The sequence below is a fragment of the Mixophyes fleayi genome, chromosome 1, assembly GCF_038048845.1.
Source record: "Mixophyes fleayi isolate aMixFle1 chromosome 1, aMixFle1.hap1, whole genome shotgun sequence".
In the NCBI taxonomy this organism is placed as follows: Eukaryota; Metazoa; Chordata; class Amphibia; order Anura; family Limnodynastidae; genus Mixophyes; species Mixophyes fleayi.
The window spans coordinates 434,808,887-434,822,389 of NC_134402.1; the positions used below are offsets into that span (position 1 = coordinate 434,808,887).

At 46.4% G+C, this 13,503-nt stretch overlaps 1 protein-coding gene across 3 annotated transcripts in view; it reads left to right on the forward strand.

The window, feature by feature from the left end:
* The window catches only part of C1QTNF3 (C1q and TNF related 3), a 56,753-nt gene that overhangs the window by 24,009 nt on the left and 19,241 nt on the right, over positions 1 to 13,503 (forward strand). The gene's annotated exons all lie outside the window — the stretch shown is intronic.

The following is a 13,503-nucleotide window of genomic DNA, read 5'->3' on the forward strand; positions in this document are numbered from 1 at the left end:
GCCAACATGTCCATGGTTGTCTGTGCATGTTAGGGCTTGTGGAATACTACTTTTGCCACTTTTCTACTGTACACTTTCTCCATCAAAGTCCCCCCTCTACTCTTGAGCACATGTGACCATGCATAGCAATTAGAGATGCTCACTGACCCCCGTGTTTTGGTTTTGGATCTGGATTACCATCGTGTTTTGGTTTTGGTTTTGCCAAACCGCCATTGCGTGTTTTGGTTTTGGTTTTGGTTTTGTTTGGTTTTGTTTTTCCAATTTGTTTAAAAATCAATGTTTTTGGGCATAAAATACCCGAATTTAGTGATCCGCCTATTTCTTGGATAAGTAATGTAATTGTAAAGCTCATAAATTATCAAAAAACCGTTTCATTCTTGGTAGGCCGTCATTAATTCTACACACATACCAGATTGTCTTCCTCTCCATCTATGCCTATTGGCAATGCAGCCATCGTCTTTGGGTGTATATTACACCCTACACTTATAGTTAAATATCTAAAGAAATGGACAAAGACAGTTTGGTTTCTGTCTCTATAGGCCCCCCTCCACTTGCAGAAAAGAGTAAAAAATTCAGCCGTTATAGACTGTACAATATTAACTGAAATGGACAAAGCCAGTTTGGGGTCAGTCTGTGTATGACACCCTACCCTTATTGAGAAATTGCCAAAACAGCAGCCTTTCAAGACAGTACGTGATATAGAAATGCCCCAAGTCCATTTCCTATTTGGGGGTAGATTGCACCCTACACTTATACATATACTTATAAGTATATATTTTTTGGGGTGTGTTTTTCCCCCTGATTTATAAAGACTGGTGCCAGCACCTGCTTGCTGATTCTGCTCATATGTGGACTGCTTTGAATCCATTTTAATGAGCCCAAACCACTTGTAGTGCAAAATATTGTATAGATAGATACTGCTGCTAAATATGACTTTTAACAGCCAGAAAAATTATTGTTTCACCCTGGGGAATATAGGACACCCCAAAGCACTTGTAGTGCAAAAAATTGTATAGAAACTGCTGATAAATATCACTTTTGACAGCCAGAAAAATTATTGTTTCACACTGGGGAATATGGGACACCCCAAAGCACTTGTAGTGCAAAATATTGAAAAAAAGCCTCCTCTATCCTCCTCTCTTCCTGCTCTAACAATTGCTAATAGAATTGGTAATAATAGAATTGAATAGATTAGAATTTAAATAATAATACAAAGAATAAGGTGTACAATTATTGCTCTGTCCCTGCTCTAATACAGCCTGTGACCTAACCCTGCTCTCTCCCTCTGTCAAATGGCGATGGATTGCTGTGTAGGCGGGTTTTTATGCTTTTGAAATCTCGCGAGAACTGAGCTCGGAAATACGAATAGGTCACGATGACGTTTTGCCTCAATTTCGATTCTGAATGGGCGGGAGAGTACCGAGCCTGCTTGGCTCAGTACTCGGATAGGCGAAGTTCGGATGGATTCGGATCTCGGGGAACCGAGCCTGCCCATCTCTAATAGCAATCAACTGCTGATCAGGCAAGTATGGTGGAGTAATAATGTAATGTGTGTGTGGGATGGTATTAATGTTATGTGGGAGTTAGTAGAGGCTATTAATGTAACATGCTCAGTCTACCACCTGTACTGATTCTAATTGGATAGTCCTGATTTATTTTGGAACTCTCCCACACAATCAGGACAGTTGGAAGGTATTCCCCACTTCATGCTGCTCCTCCCATCCATCCCTACCAACAGCTCTTATCCTGATTCATTAAGGATCTTAACTTAGGAAACTTCTTATTTCAGTCTCCTAGACAAAACCATGTTACAATGCAAGGGGTGTAAATTAGTTTTCTGTTTTGAACATAAGTTAAATACTGCCTGTTTTTCATGTAGCACACAAATACTTGATAACTTATTTGTACACTGAAATTTAAAGTTGATATTTGTGTGCTACATGAAAAAACAGGCAATATTTAACTTATGTGCAAAACAGAATACTAATTTGCACCCCTTGCATTGTAACATGGTTTTGTCCAGGAGACTGAAATAAGAAGTTTCTTAAGTTAAGATCCTTAATGAATAAGGCCCCTGGTTACTAAATTGCCAGTTTGCCAAATATTCTAGAACATTTACAACAAAATCTAGAGCATTTTTGTGCAAATCCATTTTGTTTAGCTATTCTATGTTTTTAAATATGGGAAATGCAAGACAAAACATATGTAAATAGTATCTGAGAAATAAGAAACAACACTTTTCTGCTTGAAGAAATGGAAATAATCCTTAATTATAATTAGCAGCTTTATTTGTCTCTTGAAATTTTTTTTGGTCTGTTTTTTTTGTTTCTATTTAAAATGGGTTTATTGTCCTTCATATTTATTCATTTGTATACATATGTATGATTCGAAGAATCTACTGAGACGAATGACCACAGATGTTGTACAAATCAGTAGTTCCTGAAGTTCTTCTTTCATCCGTTTTAAAATGAGAATTGTCATATCTGTGGCAACCTTGTGTTTGGGTTTTTAAAGTATGTGCAAATCTAGGCAGTGTGAGCTTCACATTCTTTGTATATTATAATACTTTTTGTTGACCTATTGTAATGTAGATTGTATCCCTCATAAAACTATAACTCTGACTGTCTCTTTCTATCTCTCTGTCTCTCTGTCTCTTCCACAAGGAATTCGAAAAACAATCTGTGTCAATGGGGTATATTTACTAAACTGCGGGTTTGAAAAAGTGGAGATGTTGCCTATAGCAACCAATCTGATTCTAGTTATAATTTATTTAGTATATTGTAGAAAATGACATCTAGACTCTGATTGGTTGCTATAGGCTACGCCTTCACTCTTTCAAACCCGCAGTTTAGTAAATATACTCCCAGGTTTTTAAAAGACCTTCAAGACATTTTAAAACAAAATGGCAAATTATGTTAATGAAATATCTTATCGATGCTGCCACTTCGACAGGACATGTGCATGAGACGAGGGCATTGTCACGTTACATGTCGTCGTAGCCATGTCAACATTGGGGCATGCCACATCCCTGGGGGGGGGTGGGGGGCATTCCCTGTGCTTCAGAAGCACTGGGTCCCATCAACCCCATTCCCTTTAAAACACCCTTTTAATGCTGGGTGCACTAGCGGCATCTGTCTTGAGGTCGGGACTAAAGTCCTGATCTGTGGCACGGTGGGTCAATGTCCTCAAATCCGAGCTGTCCTGCCTAAATCTGGACAGTTTGGAGGAATGCTCAAAGGTATAAGTGCACATATGCAATTTTGCTAAAAAATAAGGGAGGGATTCAATTCAGCTCCTATGGGGCATTGCGCAATGTGCGTCAGCGAGCACGGCCAGTTAGGAAGAGTCAGAAGAGAAACCTCCGCTCAGTGGTTCTCGCACCTCTGAAGTGTGAGCAAAAATGAGCAGTGATCTCAACCCAAACAGCGCAGCAGAGTGTCTTCATGCAAGGCTACTATAGGACCTCCTATTGCCCATAAATAATTGTTATTTGAGGAGTTATTATTACCATTATTACTACCATGTATTTAATATAACGCCACTAATTCCGCAGCGCTGTACAGAGAACGCATTCACATCATTCCCTGCCCCATTGGGGCTTACAGTCTACATTCCCTAACATACAGACACACACACACACACACACACACAGACTAGGGTCAATTTGTTAGCAGCCAGTTTTTGGAGTGTGGGAGGAAACCGGAGCACCTGGAGGAAACCCATACAAACATGGGGAGAACATACAAACTCCACACAGATAAGGCCATGGTTGGGAATTGAACTCATGACCCCAGTGCTGTAAGGCAGAAGTGCTAACCACTTAGCCACTGTGTTGCCCAAGTAAGCAAGTAATTACTTTTTGTAGTAAAACATACACCTTACATTTATCTACATTGAATCTGATCATGTCCAATGCCCTCTGTTAGCAACATACATCCTTATCTGACGTATCTACCTTCCAGTAATCAAATTAGTTCATATAGTCTAGATATGATAGCGTATAAATATGAAGTGCGCTTCACCTCCTTTTAAAAATTTATTCAAAATACAATAATAAATGCAGAGTTAATACAAATAAATAAATTAATAGAGAAAATATAATAAATAATATTGGATTAGTTCACATAATTCCTGAGGCTTTTGGGTCAAAATGCCCTTTTTATTAAAACAAAATTGGAGCTCCAGTAAACACTAAGACCATGTAGCTTCCCCTCTTAATGACACAATTCTCTAACAGGCTTAGTAGAAAGGAAGAGGGAGTGTTTTTATTGTATAAATACCCTGTTAAAACCTAGAAATGCGAGTAATAACTAAAAACATGCTTATCAGAAAGAATGTAGTCCAGTCAGTCTGGTACCGTTTCACTGCAGGTTCTAAGTATCCTCTCTCGCCGTTCCACTTCTGTCTCCCCACTCTACCAAGCCCTCCACTGGCTCTCCTTCCCCTACAGAATGCTTTTCAAGCTACTCACTCCGACTTACAAGGCCCTCGCCAACTCCACTGCTCCCTACATCTCCAACCTTATCTCTATTCACACTCCATCCAACGATCGTCGCCTCTCTTCCCTTCTGATTACCTCTTCTCACGTACGTAACCAAGACTTCTCCCGTGCTGCTCCCCTTCACTGGAACAAGCTCCCCCGCTCCATCAGAACTTCCCCTAACCTGTCCTCTTTCAAACTAACATTAAAAACCCACCTTTTCTTAAAAGTCATCCAGTCACATGCCTAACCTTCCACCTGTAGGCTACCTCTCCCTCTCATCCCTTCTTCCCTTCTCCCCCCTTCTCGACTCTGTCTCCGTTTCACCCATCTCTCCGCCTCACCCTTGTGTCTCTGTCTGTCTTCCCCTCTCTTTAGATTCTATGCTCCTTTGAGCAGGGCTCTCCTAACTCCTGTTTCCATCACTTTTAACTTCGCTCTCCAGCTACTCAGCCCACCTCCTCTCAGTCCCTCTACCCTCTGTCTCCTCTCGCTTCTCTCTGCTCCTCTCAATGGCTTTTAACCTGTCATCCGCGCCCAGCCTTTTGGGCTCAAGTTACCAGCCTGTACTGACTATCCCCCACCCGCTCTTTCTAGCTGTGCTTTGAGCTCCCAGAGTTATAGTGCTTACTGTTACTTGTACTGTGCTGTTTCACCTTGTACTGTGCCATTGTTTGTCCTTGTACGGCGCTACGGATACTTTGTGTGTGCCCTATAAATAAAAGTTAATAATAATAATAACTGTGTGTGGGCAAAGCCAAGACTCAACGCATTTCATCTTGGGGACTTTGTCTGATGTGTAGCTCTATGTTTAAATAGTAATAGCTCACCTATAGCTCAAAAGGGTTGTGACTCCCCTTTCTAGATGGGTCTCTCCTTTGGCCAATCATATTCTAGTGTTGGCAACTTATATCTATCAGAGTGCCGGCTAAAATCTAGTCAAGCCCAGGTGTACCAGTTGGGTGCATATATATATATATATATATATATATACAGGGCTGCATAGAGAAATTCAGGGCCCCAGTACAGCAACTTCATGGGGTGCCCCTTATAGTTGAGCATGGTAAAAAACTGCGAGTGGTCATACAATTGGGGGGTGGCGGTGTATCATTGGGATTGTGTCTAGCAGGTGAAAAGCACTAGGCCACCCTCTTACAGAAAAATTCATTACTCACACATGCCCCTTTTGGGGTATCGGGGTTCACCGATACTTTTATCCAATGTCAGTCAGATCTCCCTTGATGTTCCAACCAGAGGTTACTTCAGACTCTTTATTTATATAGTAAAATAATAGGGGTATAGTAGTTTAACAACCAATTATAAGGCAGTAAATTATTAGAGGTATAGAAGCGTAACAACCAATCATAAGACAGTAAATTATTAGAGGTATAGAAATATAACAACCAATCATAAGACAGTAAATTATTAGAGGTATAGAAGCGTAACAACCAATCATAAGAAAGTAAATTATTAGAGGTATAGAAGCGTAACAACCAATCATAAGACAGTAAATTATTAGAGGTATAGAAGAGTAACAACCAATCATAAGACAGTAAATTATTAAAAACAACAACAAGTTAATTATGCGTACTCTGCATCTTTCTTATTTATAATTGTATCTTCTCAGGCATTCTGCCATCAGTCTTGTTACTTTACATAGAATGATACGTTTAGTTGTACGCCCTTGAATTGTTCATGTTCTTCGAGAACATCTTGTTGTAACATTGTTGCAAAGCTTCAATCTTTTTCTTTTCTTATTCTGAGTAAAATATCTGCTAATTTCTTTTATTTTTTTAATTTTTCTAAAGATTAGCACATGAATGATATTAAATCAATAATCATACAATTTCACCCTAACACCCCCTCTGCCCAGCAGCTTTAATAACATAAGCCTCCCTCTGCCTACATGCTTTAATCACACATGTCCCCTCTCTGCCTAGCAGCTATAGTCACACATGCCCCCTCTCTGCCCAGTACCTTTAGTCCCACATGCCCCCTTCCTGCCCAGCACCTTTAGTCACACATGCCCCCTCTCTGCCCAGTACCTTTAGTCACACATGCCCCCTCCCTGCCCAGCACCTTTAGTCACACATGCCCCGTCTCTGCCCAGTAACTTTAGTCCCACATGCCCCCTCCCTGCCCAGCACCTTTAGTCACACATGCCCCCTCTCTGCCCAGTACCTTTAGTCACACATGCCCCCTCTCTGCCCAGTACCTTTAGTCACACATGCCCCCTCCCTGTCCAGCACCTTTAGTCACACATGCCCCCTCTCTGCCCAGCACCTTTAGTCACACATGCCCCCTCCCTGTCCAGCACCTTTAGTCACACATGCCCCCTCCCTGCCCAGCACCTTTAGTCACACATGTCCCCTCTCTGCCCAGTACCTTTAGTCACACATGCCCCCTCTCTGCCCAGTACCTTTAGTCACACATGCCCCCTCCCTGTCCAGCACCTTTAGTTACACATGCCCCCTCTCTGCCCAGCACCTTTAGTCACACATGCCCCCTCCCTGTCCAGCACCTTTAGTCACACATGTCCACTCTCTGCCCAGCACCTTTAGTCACACATGTCCCCTTCCTGCCCAGCACCTTTAGTCACACATGTCCCCTCCCTGTCCAGCACCTTTAGTCACACATGTCCCCTCTCTGCCCAGCACCTTTAGTCACACATGCCCCCTCCTGTCCAGCACCTTTAGTCACACATGCCCCGTCCCTGTCCAGCACCTTTAGTCACACATGTACCCTCTCTGCCCAGCACCTTTAGCCACACATGCCCCCTCTCTGCCCAGTACCTTTAGTCACACATGCCCCCTCTCTGCCCAGTACGTTTAGTCACACATGCCCCCTCTCTGCCCAACACCTTTAGTCACACATGCCCCCTCTCTGCCCAGCACCTTTAGTCACACATGCCCCCACTGTGCCCAGTACCTTTAGTCACACATGCCCCCTCCCTGCCCAGCACCTTTAGTCACACATGCCCCCTCTCTGCCCAGCACCTTTAGTCACACATGCCCCCTCTCTGCCCAGCACCTTTAGTCACACATGCCCCCTCTCTGCCCAGCACCTTTAGTCACACATGCCCCCTCTCTGCCCAGTACCTTTAGTCACACATGCCCCCTCCCTGTCCAGCACCTTTAGTCACACATGCCCCCTCCCTGCCCAGCATCTTTAGTCACACATGCCCCCTCCCTGCCCAGCACCTTTAGTCACACATGCCCCCTCTCTGCCCAGTACCTTTAGTCACACATGTCCACCTCTCTGCCCAGCACCTTTAGTCACACATGCCCCCTCTCTGCCCAGCACCTTTAGTCCCACATGCTCCCTCTCTGCCCAGTACCTTTAGTCACACATGCCCCCTCCCTGTCCAGCACCTTTAGTCACACATGCCCCCTCCCTGCCCAGCACCTTTAGTCACACATGTCCCCTCCCTGTCCAGCACCTTTAGTCACACATGTCCCCTCTCTGCCCAGCACCTTTAGTCACACATGCCCCCTCCTGTCCAGCACCTTTAGTCACACATGCCCCGTCCCTGTCCAGCACCTTTAGTCACACATGTACCCTCTCTGCCCAGCACCTTTAGTCACACATGCCCCCTCTCTGCCCAGTACCTTTAGTCACACATGCCCCCTCTCTGCCCAGTACGTTTAGTCACACATGCCCCCTCTCTGCCCAGCACCTTTAGTCACACATGCCCCCTCTCTGCCCAGCACCTTTAGTCACACATGCCCCCACTGTGCCCAGTACCTTTAGTCACACATGCCCCCTCCCTGCCCAGCACCTTTAGTCACACATGCCCCCTCTCTGCCCAGCACCTTTAGTCACACATGCCCCCTCTCTGCCCAGCACCTTTAGTCACACATGCCCCCTCTCTGCCCAGCACCTTTAGTCACACATGCCCCCTCTCTGCCCAGTACCTTTAGTCACACATGCCCCCTCCCTGTCCAGCACCTTTAGTCACACATGCCCCCTCCCTGCCCAGCATCTTTAGTCACACGTGCCCCCTCTCTGCCCAGCACCTTTAGTCACACATGCCCCCTCCCTGCCCAGCACCTTTAGTCACACATGCCCCCTCTCTGCCCAGTACCTTTAGTCACACATGTCCACCTCTCTGCCCAGCACCTTTAGTCACACATGCCCCCTCTCTGCCCAGCACCTTTAGTCCCACATGCTCCCTCTCTGCCCAGTACCTTTAGTCACACATGCCCCCTCCCTGTCCAGCACCTTTAGTCACACATGCCCCCTCCCTGCCCAGCACCTTTAGTCACACATGCCCCCTCCCTGTCCAGCACCTTTAGTCACACATGCCCCCTCCCTGTCCAGCACCTTTAGTCACACATGCCCCCTCCCTGCCCAGCACCTTTAGTCACACTTGCCCCCTCCCTGTCCAGCACCTTTAGTCACACATGCCCCCTCCCTGCCCAGCACCTTTAGTCACACATGTCCCCTCTCTGCCCAGCACCTTTAGTCACACATGTCCCCTTCCTGCCCAGCACCTTTAGTCACACATGCCCCCTCTCTGCCCAGCACCTTTAGTCACACATGCCCCCTCTCTGCCCAGCACCTTTAGTCACACATGCCCCCTCTCTGCCCAGCACCTTTAGTCACACATGCCCCCTCTCTGCCCAGTACCTTTAGTCACACATGCCCCCTCCCTGTCCAGCACCTTTAGTCACACATGCCCCCTCCCTGCCCAGCATCTTTAGTCACACGTGCCCCCTCTCTGCCCAGCACCTTTAGTCACACGTGCCCCCTCTCTGCCCAGCACCTTTAGTCACACATGTCCCCTCTCTGCCCAGCACCTTTAGTCACACATGCCCCCTCTCTGCCCAGTACCTTTAGTCACACATGCCCCCTCCCTGTCCAGCACCTTTAGTCACACATGCCCCCTCCCTGTCCAGCACCTTTAGTCACACATGCCCCCTCTCTGCCCAGTACCTTTAGTCACACATGCCCCCTCTCTGCCCAGCACCTTTAGTCACACATGCCCCCTCTCTGCCCAGCACCTTTAGTCACACATGCCCCCTCTCTGCCCAGCACCTTTAGTCACACATGCCCCCTCCCTGCCCAGCACCTTTAGTCACACATGCCCCCTCTCTGCCCAGCACCTTTAGTCACACATGCCCCCTCCCTGTCCAGCACCTTTAGTCACACATGCCCCCTCTCTGCCTAGCAGCTATAGTCACACATGCCCCCTCTCTGCCCAGTACCTTTAGTCCCACATGCCCCCTTCCTGCCCAGCACCTTTAGTCACACATGCCCCCTCTCTGCCCAGTACCTTTAGTCACACATGCCCCCTCCCTGTCCAGCACCTTTAGTCACACATGCCCCCTCCCTGCCCAGCACCTTTAGTCACACATGCCCCATCTCTGCCCAGTACCTTTAGTCACACATGCCCCCTCCCTGTCCAGCACCTTTAGTCACACATGCCCCCTCTCTGCCTAGCACCTTTAGTCACACATGCCCCCTCCCTGTCCAGCACCTTTAGTCACACATGCCCCCTCCCTGCCCAGCACCTTTAGTCACACATGTCCCCTCTCTGCCCAGTACCTTTAGTCACACATGCCCCCTCTCTGCCCAGTACCTTTAGTCACACATGCCCCCTCCCTGTCCAGCACCTTTAGTCACACATGCCCCCTCCCTGCCCAGCACCTTTAGTCACACATGCCCCCTCCCTGTCCAGCACCTTTAGTCACACATGCCCCCTCCCTGCCCAGCACCTTTAGTCACACATGCCCCCTCTCTGCCCAGTACCTTTAGTCACACATGTCCCCTCTCTGCCCAGCACCTTTAGTCACACATGCCCCCTCCCTGCCCAGCACCTTTAGTCACACATGCCCCCTCCCTGCCCAGCACCTTTAGTCACACATGCCCCCTCTCTGCCCAGTACCTTTAGTCACACATGTCCACCTCTCTGCCCAGCACCTTTAGTCCCACATGCCCCCTCTCTGCCCAGCACCTTTAGTCCCACATGCTCCCTCTCTGCCCAGTACCTTTAGTCACACATGCCCCCTCCCTGTCCAGCACCTTTAGTCACACATGCCCCCTCCCTGCCCAGCACCTTTAGTCACACATGCCCCCTCCCTGTCCAGCACCTTTAGTCACACATGCCCCCTCCCTGCCCAGCACCTTTAGTCACACATGTCCCCTCTCTGCCCAGCACCTTTAGTCACACGTGTCCCCTCTCTGCCCAGCACCTTTAGTCACACGTGTCCCCTCTCTGCCCAGCACCTTTACTCACACATGTCCCCTCTCTGCCCAGCACCTTTAGTCACACATGCCCCCTCTCTGCCCAGTACCTTTAGTCACACATGTCCCCTCTCTGCCCAGCACCTTTAGTCATACATGCCCCCTCCCTGCCCAGCACCTTTAGTCACACGTGCCCCCTCTCTGCCCAGCACCTTTAGTCACACGTGTCCACTCTCTGCCCAGCACCTTTAGTCACACATGTCCCCTCTCTGCCCAGCACCTTTAGTCACACGTGCCCCCTCTCTGCCCAGCACCTTTAGTCACACATGCCCCCTCCCTGTCCAGCACCATTAGTCACACATGTACCCCTCCCTGCCCAGCACCTTTAGTCACACGTGCCCCCTCTCTGCCCAGCACCTTTAGTCACACATGTCCCCTCTCTGCCCAGCACCTTTAGTCACACATGCCCCCTCCCTGTCCAGCACCTTTAGTCACACATGTACCCCTCCCTGCCCAGCACCTTTTGTCACACGTGCCCCCTCTCTGCCCAGCACCTTTAGTCACACGTGTCCCCCCTCTGCCCAGCACCTTTAGTCACACATGTCCCCTCTCTGCCCAGCACCTTTACTCACACATGTCCCCTCTCTGCCCAGCACCTTTACTCACACATGTCCCCTCTCCAGCACACCTTCTTCTTACCTTACTCTTCACTGCACAGCACATGAAGCTATCCAGCAGCCCGCCCTCACTGAGTACCATGTGGGTCAAACAATGGCCTGATCTGTTATATGTATATGTGTGTGTGTGTATATATATATATATATAAATGCTTAGTGGCGTGTGTTAGTCTGTCTGTGTGTGGAAAATATAAAACCAAGCTGCAGCGCCACCTGCTGGGCGGAGTTATACACTGACCTACTAAATTCTTAGTGTGTGTGGGAAAAAAAATTCAGAAAGGGCTGAAATTTGGTATACTAAGATGTTTTTAATTTGTTAATTTAATTTGTTAATTGTTAAAAGTGTTTATAAAGATTTAAAAAATATATATATATATATTTCTTGAAGGAGAAGTGACAGTTGGGAGTGGTTGGTGGTTGCCGGGGGTGACAGTGGGGAGTGGTTGTTGGTTGCCGGGGGTGACAGTAGGGAGTGGTTGATGGTTGAGGCCTGGGCTATGGCCCAAATGCATGATAAGAACCTTTTTAACACCTTAATAAGCTTGATTTGACTAGAATGCATGAGTCTCATGCACGGGTTAACTTGTATATATATATATACTGCTAGTGTTAACATTTCAAAATAGTAAATATTATTGTATTAGTCACACGTGTCCACAACAATAATACAATTTCAATAATTCAATGTCTCAAAATTGAATGCCCCTGTGACACAGATGCTAAATTCCCAGAATAAACCTCTAGAATCAGGCTTGTTGTGGATTTCTCCTATAACAGCCCCCTTTCCGTTATAGCTGGATATGATCACAAATATTAAGTTGCCCCCAGGTCTTGTGCACGCAGTAGTAGAGGCTGATTCTGAGATAGATGCTGGCAGCAAAAATTTTTGAGATGCCAATCAAACAATGCAGAGAACTGTTTAACTGGAGAAACTCAGGTATTCAACAAGAAGACACAGCTGGGACTGGGCTGTGTTTGGACAGAGCTCAATGCTGGCAGCAATGGTTAAGGTACCGGTAAAATGTCAAGACACGTGACCATCCAGAAAGGATCATGGTCCAGGGAAAAGTCAGGGCAGACATTTATTCAGAGAAGTCAGGTTGAAGTCCAAGCAAAAAGTTCAGGGCTGGTGACTATTCAGAGAATTAGACAGAATCCACACAAGGTCAGAACCAGAAGCAATATGTTCTAACCTCTGTGTACACCACTATGGAACACCTGTGGCATGTTATAAATAAAATATAATATATACATACATAAAGATTAAACATTCGGTCGTCAGATAGAGTTTGAAGTAACCCCATCTAAAGTTTCCTGGACAAACCATGTTGCAATGCAAGTGATGGAAATACAATTTTGTTTTGCAAGTAAGGAAAATACAGCCTGTTGTTGCATGCTGCCCATAAATACTGGGCAGCTTTATTTTTTAAAACTAAGCTTTAGAGTTAAGCTAGAACACCCTCCTCCCAACAAATTCAATCCCCCCTCCTATAGGCAATACTAGGCCCCAAAATAAATCCAATTTATATCCATAGGGCCTGATTCATTAGGGAACGTTAATGTGGATATGCCGCATTTTGTGTAAAATTACTCTGGGCATGCTCAGAAATAGACTATACGCCAATGAACGCAAGAGAAACCTATTCATCTTCAAACGCAAAGGACACTTCTGACTGCCAACGATTTCAAGGGCGGAATGGGGAGTGGAGGTGTGTATGCACGTAGTAAATGTACAGTAAGGGTGTTCCAAGGATAGGCAGATACACATCTGTCCGATTGAAGCTCTGAGCATCTATCAGGTACAGGATTTACAGCCGTATCACTTGCACCAGCTACAGATGTAAGTGCCGAGTGATAGTGGCGACGGACGCGTATGTGCACTGGAACATGTGTTTGCAATCAAAAGCAGCTGTAGAAATGCATTTTATTGTTATTAATAACATCCTGATGAATGTATTCATTATTATATTATTAACAGGTGTCAGTATATTTAATAATATTTTGTTTAATCTATATTTTCTTATGGGACTTTCTATATGCATTGTACATATCCTGCAGTCTGTTGTGTCTGTCTGCATGTCACAGTTGCTGTATAAGCAGAGCGTATCCTCTTCTTGTGCCTGATTCATTAAGGATCTTAACTTGAGAAACTTCTTATTT